The 14,720-nt window shown below is 51.2% G+C and overlaps 1 pseudogene; it reads left to right on the top strand.

Moving 5' to 3' along the window:
- The first annotated feature begins 13,880 nt into the window (after positions 1–13,880).
- Positions 13,881–14,720, top strand: part of LOC140634612 (NHP2-like protein 1 pseudogene) — a 1,282-nt pseudogene continuing 442 nt past the window's right edge.

Below are 14,720 nucleotides of genomic sequence, written 5' to 3'. Positions count from 1 at the left end.
GGGAGGGGGAAAGAGAAGGGCAAAGAGGATGTCTGAAGAACTCACATTGTTTGGGGTCCAAAAGCGACCCCTCCTGGTTTCCTGACCCAGGAAACCCCAATAAACCCTTTGGGAATCAATCCTGGATGTGGAGGATGCCATCTCACTCTTAATGCCTTCCAGGGGTGGGGGTGCGTCTGGGAGGGCGTGGCATGGCGGGGACTGGTGAATCTGATGGGGAGTTAAACACATGACCACCGTGGTGTCTTAGGGTCCAGAGGCCAAACACAGGCATGGAGTGATATGGGCGAAGGACTAAGGGAGGCCTGGCCAGGGACAGTTCTGACTCATCCACCCTGGGTGAGGGCCCAACAAGGACACTCTTTCCTCTAAAGCGACGGGCCAACAGTCTCCTGGTTCCCCATCGACCTGTCCTCCCTCTCGCACCCACTTCCCAAGGGAAATCCTCAGTCTCATTCGAAGTAGTCCCCGGCTGTGTCACAAGCCACCTTCTGTCTACTAAAAGGAGTAAGGAAGATGGACAAACATGAACCAGCCCGACAGATGGCACCTCCGCACGGAGGGGTTGGGGGGTGGGGCCCTCCCCGGACAAAACGTGACTCTGAGCTTGAAAACATGAAAGGGCAGAAGCTCCCGGGGGGGGGGGGGGGGGGGGGGGCCCCCCGGCCCGGCCCCGGGCCCCAGGCCCCGGCAGGCCCGCTCCGTCAGAAGAGCACTCAACTTTTGATTGCAGTCAGGGTTGTGAGTTTGAGCCCCACGTTGGGTCTAGAGATGATGAAAAATGAAGGAACAAACTCTCAATAACTTAAGTATGTATGGAGCGCCTGGGTGGCTCAGCGGTGGAGCGTCCAGGGATCCCCGGGTGGCTCAGCGGTTTAGCGTCTGCCTTCAGCCCAGGGCCTGATCCTGGAGACCCAGGATCGAGTCCCACGTCAGGCTCCCTGCATAGAGTCTGCTTCTCCCTCTGCCTGTGTCTCTGTCTCTGTGTCTCTCGTGAATAAATAAATAAAATATTAAAAAAAAGAAAGAAAGAAACGACTACAACATTCCATTTTAGGTGACGTCTATTTTTCTTTTTACCACAACTGGGGGGAAGAAAAGCAAAACAAACAAAAACAAACAACAACAACAACAACAAGACCCCACCCCCACCCCCCCACCCTGTCCTTGGCTCAGAGTAAGGGAATTCCTGGGTCAGGTTGAAAGAGGGGGAGGGGGTGATATCCTGTCGTCCGCAGTGTGGAAAACCAGGGTTCAGCAACCTGGAATTGTTTCTGCCTCGCCAGGTAGACAGACGTGGTCACTGTCGTCAGCCCTGCAAAAGCAAGGCAAGAGGGGATCCCTGGGTGGCGCAGCCGTTTGGCGCCTGCCTTTGGCCCAGGGCGCGATCCTGGAGATCCGGGATCGAATCCCATATCAGGCTCCCGGTGCATGGAGCCTGCTTCTCCCTCTGCCTGTGTCTCTGCCTCTCTCTCTCTGTGTGACTATCATAAGTAAATAAATAAAAGAAAAAAAAAAGAAAAAAAAAAAAAAAAGCAAGGCAAGAGGGAAGAACCTCCGCATTTCCAAGCACCTCGTAGGGGCAACCTGGGAGGCTCGCTGGGGTTAAGCAGCTGACTCTCGGTTTCATCCGCCAGGAGGTGGCACTCTTGACTCGCCCAGTGAGGCCGCGGCGACCTCTGGAAGGAAGGTATCAGGCTCACGGTTTCCGAGGGGCTCGGGTGGCTCCCGAGAAGTGGATCTGAGTGTCTCCAGGCTGTCTGATCCTATCCGAGTCTTAGGATGCGATTCCAGGGGCCCCTGGCCCGCTCGGTCAGTAGAGAGCACGACTCTTGACCTCCAGGCCGTGAGTGCGAGCCCTACGTTGGGAGTAGAGATCACTCTGAAAAATAAACCGGGGCGGGGGGGGGGGGGGGGGGGCGGAGGAAGAGAAGAGAAAAGAAAAACAGATGCCATTGCACTCAAGGAAGGCAGGTCTTGGTGATACAAGGGATTCTTCCAACAGTGGCCGGTCACAATGAGAACATATTCCCACGGAACAGACCTCACGCAGATGATTGGCAATTGCCATAAAAGAAAGATAACTCATTAGAAAAAGAGAGAGAAAGAGAGAAAAAGAAAAAAAGAAAAGAAAAGAAAAGAAAAGAAAAAAGATAACTCACTGAGAGTTTCTGAACACTGACGGGTCACAGGTAGGGAGAAAAGATAAGGATTTTAAAGATTTTTTTTTCTTTAGATTTTATGTATTTATTCATGAGAGACACAAACGCACACACAGAGAGAGAGAGAGAGAGAGAGAGAGAGAGAGGCAGAGACACAGGCAGAGGGAGAAGCAGGCTCCATGCAGGGTCTCCAGGATCACGGCCTGGGCTGAAGGCAGCGCTAAACCGCTGAGTCACCAGGGCTGCCCAAGGATAAGGATTTTAATTTGTTTACAAACTCACTCGTTCCTCCAATTTCTCTAAGGTATAGATATCTCTACAGACAAAGTTTCCTTCAAACTGGAAGAGCAAACATGAGGGGATCAGCAGTGATTTGAACAAGAGTCCTTAAAAAAGGGTCATCAGGACGCCTGGGTGGTTCAGCGGTGGGAGCAGCTGTCTTTGGCTCAGGGTGTGATCCTGGAGTCCCTCATCGGTCTCTCCCTGCAGAGCCTGCTTCTCCCTCTGCCTGTGTCTCTGCCTCTCTCTCATTGTGTCTCTCGTGAATAACTAAATAAAGTCTTTAAAAAACAAAAACAAAGAAACCGGTCATCATTGTCTTTCGCTCTTTTCAGTTCCATGTTGTTCCTTTTAGTTCTGTTTGTTTAAGATTTTATTTATGTATGAGAGAGAGAGAGAGAGAGAGAGAGAGAAGCAGGCCCCATGCAGGGAGCCCGATGCGGGGCTCGAACCCGGGACTCCGGGGTCACGCCTTAAGCCCAAGGCAGAGGCTCCACCGCTGAGGCACCCAGAAGTCCCTGGTTTTGTTCTGGGTAAATGCAGCTATTTCACTAGTTCTGGCAATTCATACTGTTGTTCGATGATCTCAGGGTGACCAGAAACTGAGATGTGTCAAAAGTCCTTTGCGTGGTTCTTCTGGAATCTGGGATAAATAAAAAATAAATAAATAAATAAATAAATAAATAAATAAATAAATGTGCGTGTGTGTGTGTGTGTGTGTGTGTGTGTGTGTTTTGTTTGTTTTTGCAAGAGCATCAGAACATGGCATGTAGGGATCCCTGGGTGGCGCAGCGGTTTGGCGCCTGCCTTTGGCCCAGGGCGCGATCCTGGAGACCCGGGATCGAATCCCACATCAGGCTCCCGGTGCATGGAGCCTGCTTCTCCCTCTGCCTGTGTCTCTGCCTCTCTCTCTCTCTCTCTCTGTGACTATCATAAATGAATAAGAAATTAAAAAAAAAAAAAACAGAAAGAACATGGCATGTACATGACATGGCGGTCACCGGTGGACGTGGTTAAAGACCCGAGGAGAGTTGGCTAGAGTGCAGTCGAGAAGAAAAACGGATTATGATTTGTCACACACGGCATTTTAACAATGTACCGGGGCACGTTACCACTTAACGAATTTACGTCGCTTTTGGAACACCCACAGCATTCACGCAACCAATATAATCTAAGAGGGCTTATGATTCTTTGTCTGACGCTGCTTCTCACGTGCCTTCACATAGCAGGTAAACGACCTATGTTAGTCAAGAGACTCAACCTAGGGCTAGACTTTTCTGGGATCCGCTGAAAATCCATGACCGGATGAAGGAACCAGCAAACAGCCGGGCAGCCAGCCGACCAGCCAGATACACAAACCATCCATCCATCCAACCAACCAACCAACCAACCAACCAACCAACCAACATCTCAGAAGCTTTCAAGGCCCGGGCCTATAAAGGATCACGGGTCATTACAAAACTGAAAACAATGTCAGTATCTGTTTCGCCAGGGTGGCCCTAGGAGATTCCACAGGAGCTTATAGAGTTGTCTCCAAAATGTAGCTCCTTTAATATTGAGAAGTTTTCACTCTCTCACGGAGGTAATTCGCGGATAAAAAGGAATATAAAAACCTGGCTGGTCCGGAGAGAGAAAATAATAATAATATATTTTTCTCTTCTCTGTTCACAATCCCTTGCCATGATGAGACTACCAACGCAAGGAAATCTCTTCATTTTAACAGAGACAAGAGCCGAGTCTTAATGCTATACCAGTGTACTAGTAAAGCTCACTTCTCCCAATCTCAGTCTGTCCTGACCATGCCTACAATTCCTTTTCAAAAAAATCTGCTTCCGGGACGCCTGGGTGTTTCAGTGGTTAAGCCTCTGCCTTTGGCTCAGGTCCCATAGCGGGCTCCTTGCATGGAGCCTTCTTTTCCCTCTCTCTGCCTCTCTCTGTCCCTCCCTCACTCCCTCCCTCCCTCCCTCCCTCCCTCCACTCCCTTCCTTCTGAATAAGTAAATAAAATCTTAAAAAAGAAAAAAATAGCCAGGCTCATTTCAGGACAGAATTATTTTCTTTTCCCTCACCAAAACATGTATTCTCACGCCTTGTACGTTTCCTACACATCTCCTACTTGTCACACACGGAATTGTTTTCCTTCTCGTTCTCCAGTAGTCTCCATTCCATTGGCAGGCTTTTGCAAAATTGTAATATATTAACTTCCTTTCAGAGAGAGAGCACTGTGTGAAGGGGGGAAGGGGGAGGAGGAGGAGGAGGGAGAGGGAGAGAGTGGGAGACCGAGCATCTTTCCTTTTTTACACTATTTGGTTTCTTTATTCCTGTGTGTGAGAGAGAGACAGAGACAGAGACAGAGACATGGGCAGAAGCAGGTCCCCCCCCCCCCCCCCCCCCCGCAAGGAGACGGATGCAGGAAAGGATCCCAGACCCGCATGATCGGGAACGAACGAACAGAACTTCATCCCAGATCGTGGGAACTTGTGAAATATTGGCACTCCTCCTTATCGCTCCGAGCTGTCCTGTTCCGATGATGTTTACCCGCGCCAGCCTTTGAACTCCTAACCTACAGTTCCTTTTTTTTTTTTTTTTAATTTTTATTTATTTATGATAGTCACACAGAGAGAGAGAGAGAGAGAGAGAGAGAGAGAGAGGCAGAGACATAGGCAGAAGGAGAAGCAGGCTCCATGCACCGGGAGCCCGACGTGGGATTCGATCCCGGGTCTCCAGGATCGCGCCCTGGGCCAAAGGCAGGCGCCAAACCGCTGCGCCACCCAGGGATCCCATAAGCTACAGTTCCTTTACAAAGGGATGTTAGCAATATAGCATCCGGAGGTAGAGGAAACCTCTCCCTCGTAGAACCCACAGGGACACGTAGACACAGACGAGACGCCAACAAAGTATATAGCCTTGGTCTCACTCCTATCTATCTGTGGAGAGGTCACGAAAGACCCGATGTTCCGATCTCCCCGCTGGCTGGGTGACAACAACTCCAGTGGCCAGCGAGCGTGACCGCGTCCGGACCCCGTCCATCCTTTGGTTTCCATTTCGAAAGAGAAGAGGCCGGTTTCCTGCAAAGATACCCAAAGCCGCAGCAACAACCCAACCCGAAGAAGACCAGAGCGTCTGTCTCCCCGAGCGAGCCGAGCACTGGTTCCTCACTCACCAACAGTCGGGACATGACTGATGGAACCAGAGGGATTCCTAGGTTAGGTTCCGGTCCCTGGGCTGGCCTCATTGCCAGCTTTCTCTAATCGTGGAGAGCATAGCATTGAGGCATGAGCAAAGCACCCCATTCACCCGGTTCGGGCCATCTGAGCCTCAGGTTCCCCTTCCACGTGTCCCAGGTCAGCGAGCACTTGCAAGTAAGTATAGGCCCCCTAAGCAGTCCAGTGGTAGCCTGCCGGAGTTTCCTGTGGCTGGCGGGGGGGGTGGGGGTGTCCTGTGCTCAACCTTCGCTGCAGGGTTCTCTAGGGTCTGGTTCGGTTCACCCCGCTTTTCTGCGTGCGTGTGCACGTGCGTGTGCATGCTCCATAAGGAGCTGGGGCGTCCTCGGGAGGAGGGACGCCGTAGAGAGTGGACAGTTTATTCTCTGATCTTGGTACGGGCAAGGCTGTAGGGCTTGAACTCTATGGGAACCAGGAAGGTTTTCTTCCGTTTTCTCATCGTCAGTTTTGGCAGGTTGCCTTTTAGCGATCGATCAATCCGATCGAAACAAAACAAAACAAAACAAAACAACTTCTTTTCCCTTTTTGTAAAGATTCTGTTTATTTTCTCCTGAGACACAGTGAGTGGGAGAGTCGGACCGACACACAGGCAGAGGGAGAAGCAGGCTCCATGCTGGGAGCCCGACGTGGGACTCTGATGCCGGGCCTCCAGGATCAGGCCCCGGGCTGAAGGCCGCGCTCAACCGCCGAGCCACCCGGGCTGCCCACCTTTTTCTTTTCTTTTCTTTTCTTTTCTTTTCTTTTCTTTTCTTTTCTTTTCATTGTTTTATTTTCAAAAGATTTTAGGTGTATGCGATGTTTACACCCAGGTTAGGGCTCGTCCTCACAACCGAGAAATATAGAGTCCCACACTCCACCCACAGTGCCAGCCAGCAGCCACGCAGCCCTTCATCGATTTCATTTGTTCATTTATTTGCTTGCTTGCTTGCTTCCTTCCTTCCTGGCTTGCTTATGTATACATTCATTCAGCCGGTCGGTCGGTCAGTCGATCAGTCCAGTCAGTCAGTCCTTTTAATTAATCATTCATTCTTTCCTGTTTTAGAGATGTTCTTTATTTATCCATGAGAGACACACAGAGACAGGTATTGACAGATGCAGAGAGAAGCAGGCTCCCCGCGGGGAGCCCCAAGTGGGAGTCGGGGCCCCAGGACCCCAGGATGATGACTGACCTCAAGGCAGATGCTGAACACGGAGCTACCCAGGCATCCCCGTTGCTTGACTTTTTAGGGGAGGCAGACAGGCAACGTGCACTCAGTGGCACGGAAATAGAGCCCAACTAGTGCTGAGTTTTCTGGGAGCCGTTTGGGCCTGGGTCAGTGTGAAAGCCAATGGAGCAGGGCCCAGAAACGTTCAAGGCTGAGAATTTCCTTCCTCCATAATCATCATTTCACAGATGCTTAATTGAAAGTGGTATCTATGGTATGGCAAACGTCTTTCTCTGTTTGGGTTCTAGCAAGACCCAGAGAGTCGAAGCCCCTAAGCTCACGGACTGAAAGTTGCAAGTTGGATGCAGAGATAGTTAGGCAGGCAGGCAGAGCCGGAAAGGCAGGCGCCACACCGGTGGGTCCAGGTGTGAGGAGTGTGGGATCCCAGGGCAGCTGGGACGGACACAGCCTGGTCCGGATCCACCCAGGTCAGTAGCGTTTCCTGACACAGGACAGGCACCAAAGAGGGGCCTTGGGGTGGCTTTCCTCCTCCGCCTCCTTGGGATGGGGACATCTGCCCCACTCGGGGCATGCCCCCCACCCGCCTGTGCGGTGTGTGGAGAGAGACCCTTTGTCTCGCCGTCACCGCTACAGCAACCGAGGACAGTCCTCAAACAGGAGCACGGTCACATGAGCATCGGTCCCATCTGAACCTATTCCCTCGTTGGGGATCCTAGGGTGCTAGGGTGTGTCTAGGGATACACCTGGAGGACGAGGTCCTGTGTGTGGGAACCCGACGAACGCACAAGAGGGTGGGTGGCGGTGGGAAGGAAGAGGTGCGGACGAGGTGTGCTCGGGTGGCATACCCGAGTTTGAGCGTCTGCCTTCGACTGGGCTCCGGGCGGGCGTCATCACGGCTTTTTGGGGATCCAGCACCGCACCGGCCCCCCCCCCCCCCCCCCCCCCCGCGTGGAGCCTGCTTCTCCCTCTGCCTGCGTCCCGGCCTCTCTCTGTGTGTCTCCCGTGAATAAATACAGTTTATTTATTCATTTATTTTTTAAATATTTAATTTATTTATTCGAGAGAGAGAGAGAGAGAGAGAGAGAGAGATCGGGTGCCCGATCAATACAGTGTAAGAAATTAAACTTAAGAGTAAAAAAATGGAGGGCAGCCCCGGTGGCGCAGCGGTTTGGCGCCACCTGCAGCCTGGGGTGTGATCCTGGAGACCCGGGATCCAGTCCCACATCGGGCTCCCTGCATGGAGCCTGCTTCTCCCTCTGTGTCTCTGCCTCTCTCTCTCTCTCTCTCTCTCTCTCTCTCTCTCTCAATAAAAAAATCCTTTAAAATAATAAACAAACAAACAATGAATGAATGAATGAATGCATGCACGAACGAACAAATAAATAAATAAAATTTAAAGAGTTTCAAAAAAGAGAGTAAAAAAATGGAATGGAAAGATAACTTGGCGAGGAGGATGTGTGAACGTATGTAATGCCGCTGAGCGACTCTAGGCTTAGAAAGGGTTACAAGGTTCCATCGTAGGTGACGCCTGTCTTTTGGACCACAACCGAAACACAAAACAAGACCTCCTGTCCCTGGCTCAGAGTAAGGGAGTTCCTGGGTCAGGCTGGAGGGGGTTCCTGTGGTCCGCAGAGTGCAGAACCCCGGTTCAGCCATCTGGACTCTTTTCTTCCTGTCCGCGGAGACAGGCGTGGTCGCAGACGGCACACTCCTGTAAAGGCAAGGCCAGAAGGAAGAACTTCAGCATTTCTTTTGCTCTTCTTTTCTGTTCTTCCGGTTGTTGTGGTTCCGGTGTCGTTGAGCCTCAGCATTTCCAAGCACCTCGTAGGGGCAACCTGGGAGGCTCGCTGGGGTTAAGCAGCTGACTCTCGGTTTCGTCCGCCAGGAGGTGGCACTCTTGACTCGCCCAGTGAGGCCGCGGCGACCTCTGGAAGGAAGGTATCAGGCTCACGGTTTCCGAGGGGCTCGGGTGGCTCCCGAGAAGTGGATCTGAGTGTCTCCAGGCTGTCTGATCCTATCTGAGTCTTAGGATGCGATTCCAGGGGCCCCTGGCCCGCTCGGTCAATAGAGATCACTTTGACAAATGGACCCCGGGGGCCGGGGCCGGGGCCGGGGCCGGGTGGGGGGCGGGGGGGAGAAAGGGAGGGGAGGGAGGAGGGGAGGGCGGCGTGGGGACCGGGGGAGGTCGAAAGAAAGAAAAACAGACGCCATTCTACTCAAGGAAGGCCTTGGTGATACAGCGGATCCTTCCAACGGTGTCTGGTTGCAATGAGCACGGATTCCCACCGACCTTCTGAAGAGGATTTAACAATCGCCAAAAAAAAGGAAGATGACTCACTGAGAGTTTCTGAACTCTGTTCAGGGTTTCGTGGACCTCATTCAGTTCCACGTTGTTCCTTTCTGTTCGGTTTCCATGCAGCTTTTTCATTAGTTCCGGCAACTCCTACTGTATGTAGTTGGACAATCTCAGGGTGACCAGACACCGGGATTCGTCCAGAGTCCTTTCCGCGAATCTTCTGAAAAGTGGACCGCATTGTTGCAAGACCTTCCTAACAACACCTGCACGTGACAGGGAGGTCACCCACGGATGGACGTGCCTAAAGACCCAATGAGAATTCATTATAATGCAGTCGAGAGGAAAATCCGACCAGTTTCTGTCACACACACATACACACACACACACAACACACATGCACGTACGCAGAGCATTTAAACAGTTCGAATGTGGAGTGACGGCACTCTACCAGGACACGTTACAAGTTTAGGAATTTCATTTCCTGTTCGGAACACCGGCAGCATTCACCCACACAATGTAATCTAAGAGGGCTTATGGTTCTTTGTCTGACAGTGCTTCTCATGTGCCTTCCCATAGCAGGTAAACGACCTATAGTAGTCAAGAGACTCTATTTAGGGTTTGGCATTCTGGGATCCGCTGAGAATCCACGAACGGATGAAGGGACCAGTAGACAGACAGACAGACAGGCAGCCAACCAGCCAACCAAAAACATCTCAGAAGTTTTCAAGGCACATGCCTACAAAGGATCACGGATCATAACAAAACGGAAATCTTCAGTGTCTCTTTCGCCGAGGTGGCCCCTAGGAGATTCTACAGGTGCTTTTAGAGTTGTCCCCAAAATGAAGCTCCTTTACCGTGGAGAAGTTTTCACTCTTACGTAGTAGGGGAAGACCGGATACAAACGAACCCAAAAAATAAAATAAATAAGTAAATACCAAAAAAAGTGAAACAAGAACAACCAAAAAAAAAAAAAAAAAAAAAGGGAATCTAAAAACCTTGCTGTTCTGGGCAGGTAAAGGGAGACACACACACACACACACACACACACACACACACACCCCAAAAAACAAACAAAAAACCCCCAACCAAACCACACCAAACCAAGCCAACCAACCAAACAAAAAAGCACCTTGTCTTTGTCTTTTCTTCTCTGTTCACACTCTTATCAAGAGTAGACTACCAATGCAAGAGAATCTCGCCATTTTAGCAGAGAGAAGAGCCAAATCTCAGTTGTACACCAGTGTAGTAGTAAAACCCACTTCTCCCAATCTCAGTCCGTCCTGACCACGCCTGCAATCCCTTTTCAAAGAGTCTGCTTCTGGGACGCCTTGGGTGGCTCAGCGGTGGAAGGTCTGCCTTTGGCTCAGGGCCTGATCCCAAGGGTCCTGGGATCCAGACCCACATCGGGCTCCCCACGTGGAGCCTACTTCTTCCCCTGCCTGTGTCTCTGCCTCTCTCTCTCTCTCTCTGTGTGTGTGTCTCTCTGTCTGTCTCTCTCTTTCTCTGTCTCTGCCTCACTGTGTCTCTGTGTCTGTCTCTCTGTCTCTGTCTCTCTTTATCTCTCTGCCCCTTTTCTCTGTCTCTTTGTCTCTCTCTCCCCTTCTCTCTGTCTCTCTCTCTTTCTCTGTCTCTGCCTCTCTCTGTGTCTGTCTCTCTGTGTCTCTCTGCCTCTCTTTTCTCTGTCTCTCTCTCTTTGTCTCTCTCTCCCCTTCTCTCTGTCTCTGTCTCTGCCTCTGTTTATCTCTCTGCCTCTCTTTTCTCTGTGTCTCTCTCCCCTTCTGTCTCTCTTTATCTCTCTGTCTCTCTCTTTGTCTCTCTCTCTCTCCCTGTCTCTCTCCTTCTCTGTGTCTCTCTCTTTCTCTATCTCTGTCTCTCTTTGTCTCTGTCTTGCTTTCTCTGTCTCTCTCTATCTCTCTGTGTCTCTGTCTCTGTGCCTCTGTCTCTCTTTGTCTCTCTCTTTCTCTGTCTTTCTCTCTGTCTCTCTCTGTCTCTGTTACTCTCTCTCCTTCTCTCTGTCTCTCTCTCTGTCTCTGTCTCTCTCCCATGAATACATAAATAAAATCCAAAAAAATAAAAAACAGAAAACAAAAAACAAATCTCAAAAATCTCCTTCATAAATCCCTTCTATAATTTCTTTTTCCATTCCGTCAGTCTTAAGTGTTCTTTCTCTAAATAGCCAGGCTTTGGGACGCCCCTGTGCCTCAGCGTTTGAGCGTCTGGCTTCAGCTCAGGGCGTGATCCCAGACTCCTGGGACCGAGTCCCATATCAGGGTCCTCGCATAGAGCCTGCTTCCCTTGTCTCTGCCTGTCCCTGTGTCTCTCGTGAATAAGTAAATAAAATCTTAAAAAAAAAAAAAAAAAGCCAGAGTCATTTCAGGACAGATTCATTTTCTTTTTTATTTTATTTTATTTTATTTTATTTTATTTTATTTATGATAGTCACAGAGAGAGAGAGAGAGAGAGAGGCAGAGACACAGGCAGAGGGAGAAGCAGGCTCCATGCACCGGGAGCCTGATGTGGGATTCGATCCCAGGTCTCCAGGATCGTGCCCTGGGCCAAAGGCAGGCGCCAAACCACTGCGCCACCCAGGGATCCCCGATTCATTTTCTTTAACCACCACCACCACCACCCGTATTTTCATGCCTTGTATCTATTCTACATGTCTCCTACTATCTCACACACAGAGGTTGTTTTCCTTATCGTTAACCAGTAGTCTCGATTCCATGTGGCAGATTTTTTAAAATTGTACTTATTTTACACTTTTTGAGAGAGGAGAGAGAGAGAGAGAGAGAGAGAGAGAGAGAGAGAGAGAGAGAACTTTGTGAAGGGGGAAGAGAGGGAGGGAGGGAGACAGAGACAGAGACATAGGCAGAAGCAGGCTCCCCACAAGGAGCCAGATGTGGAAAGGGGTCCGGACTCGGATACCTCCCCCCCCGCCGCCCCAGAATTGGGCCCTGACCCAAAGGCCGATGCTCAACCCCTCAACCGCTGAGCCACCCAGGCGGCAGACTGTTAACTCCTAGAAACCTCAGTCTCTGGTGAAAAGTCAGTAGGAACCACGGGCACATTGTCTATCGTACCAGAAATCCTTAGATTGTCAAATGTATGAATACATGTGATAGTTTTTAGAAACACGTGTGTGTGTGTGTGTGTGTGTGTGTGTGTGTGTGTGTGTGTGTGTGTGTATGTATTGTTGGGCTGGCTGAGAGACAGGGGCACCCAAAATGGCGGACATCTCAAACTGGGTCAAAATGGCTGATCTTCCCGTCAAAGCATCCCTGACCACCACATCATCTCCAGTGAGTCAAAGCCTAGATGGGAAACCGAAACTTTCCATCCAGGAACCGCCCCCGCCCCCTCCCCATCGTCTGATACTATCCCCCCCCTACTCCCAGCCAATCACCTAAGGACACGGTGTTCCCTTGTCTAATTTGGCTAGGGACCCACCCGGATCCAGAGTCGGAACCAAGAAGGCTTCAAAACCCCCACAGTCCCCAACCCCGCGCGACTTCCCTGACTCTGGCCACCTCTCCGAGTCATGGAACCTCGCCCAGGAGCGCTCCCCATTAAAGCACTCTCCTACCTACTGCCTGGCTCTGCTGGTTTTTTATTTCTCCGCTGTTCATTTTGTAAAAACCTAACATGTAGGACACAATTTTTTTTTTAAGATTTAAGAGGGGGGGGGGGGGCAAAGACACAGAGGGAGAAGCAGGCTCCAGTGCAGGGAGCCTGACGTGGGACTCGATCCCGGGACTCCAGGATCACGCCCTGGGCTGAAGGCGGCACTAAAACGCTGAGCCACACGGGCTGCCCTGTATGATACAATTGTGAAGGAAGCACGAAACAGGGGATCCCTGGGTGGCTCAGCGGTCCTGCAGGGTGCCCGCTTCTCCCTCTGCCCGTGTGTGTGTGTGTGTGTGTGTGTGTGTGTGTGTGTGTGATGAATTGTGAATTAAAATTAAAAAAAAAAAAGAGGAAGGAAAAGAGAAACGAACAAACCAACCTGAAACACGTTTACTGACACACCCAGGTATCTGCAGGTTTCCTGAATCAGACAAAAGAGAAACACAAAAACTGAGGTGGGGGGAGGGGGGGGGGAAGGAAGAAAAGGGCAAGGGGTGGGGGAGGAAAACACAACACCACAAAACAAAAAAACCACCTTGGGTGTCTTACTGACTCACACTTTAGTATTTTACCTTTCTGTTGGAAAGACAGACGCCAGGTATCCGATGAACTGAACCCAATTTATCAATTAAGCTAGTTACACCTTCAAAGTTCCAGGTCACCAAAGATTTGGGAAGCTATTGTAAAAGTTTAACCTATAGACTTTTATTTATTTATTTATTTATTTATTTATGATAGTCGGGGGGGGGGGAGAGAGAGAGAGAGAGAGAGAGAGAGAGAGAGAGAGAGAAAGAGAGGCAGAGACATAGGCAGAGAGAGAAGCAGGCTCCATGCACCGGGAGCCCGACGTGGGACTCGATCCCGGGTCTCCAGGATCGCGCCCTGGGCCAAGGGCAGGCGCCAAACCGCTGCGCCACGCAGGGATTCCCCCCTTTTTTCTTTTTTTTCTTTTTCTTTTTTTTTAACCTGCTTGCTCGTCACAAGGAAAAGTACACGAGACGGACAAAATCGATCATTTGAAGTAGTTTCCGTGGACAAATCCTCAGAGGCACAACTCCACTAATCCGTTGAGTTCACAGCAAAGTTGAGTACGCCCGTCCCTCGGGGCCGACCCTCCGGCATGGGCATGGCATCCGGGTGGGTCCCGGTGGAACAAGGGGATAAGTAGTTCTCCTTTTCTTTTCTGTGCCTGTGGGTCTAAGAAGACACCACACGTGTCTTGTTTCTTTGTAATGAGGTGGCGGAAGGGTCTATCTCGATCACCACCATTCCAGGCCCACAAACTGTGACGGGAGCACAGCACATCCCACCGCCCACCCCAACGGCGGCGGAGGCGGGGGCGCGTGGGGACAAAACCGGTTATCCGTATGAAGTGTGACGGTGATAGGTAGCTCCCAGGACACGTCTTTTTACAGGAAACCCACAGGGACCGCGGATACGCAGAGATGACTGAGGCTGATGTGAATCCGAAGGCCTACCCCCTGGCAGATGCCCACCTCCCCAAGAAACTCCTGGACGCGTGTTCAGCAGTCCCGTAACTACAAGCAGCTTCGGAAAGGAGCCCACGAAGCCGCCAAAACCCTCTGTGGAGAGGCATCTCTGAGTTCATCCTGATGGCTGGCTGCAGACGCCGAGCCCCTGGAGATCATCCCGCACCGTCCGCCGCCCGCCTGCCTGCCTGCCGCGTGAAGAGAAGAACGTGCCCTACGTGTTCGTGCGCTCCAAGCAGGCCCTCGGGCGGGCCTGCGGGGTGTCCGGGCCTGTCCTCGCCTGTCCCGTCACCATCCAAGGAGGCTCGCAGCCAAAGCCGCAGATCCAGTCCATTCAGCAGTCCATCGAAAGGCTCTTCGTGGAAACCGCTGGCCTCTGTCCCACCCCTCACGGAGCCCAGCCCTCCCCCCTGGGGTTGTGTCTACCGTCTGCGTTCGCATGTAGTTTCTCCAGCTGCCTTCTCTCGTTCTTTTTTTTTT

Source organism: Canis lupus, chromosome 6 (genome assembly GCF_048164855.1).
Source record: "Canis lupus baileyi chromosome 6, mCanLup2.hap1, whole genome shotgun sequence".
In the NCBI taxonomy this organism is placed as follows: domain Eukaryota; kingdom Metazoa; phylum Chordata; class Mammalia; order Carnivora; family Canidae; genus Canis; species Canis lupus.
Note: the sequence above shows the minus strand (reverse complement) of the source record. Positions and strands in the feature narration are given on the sequence as shown.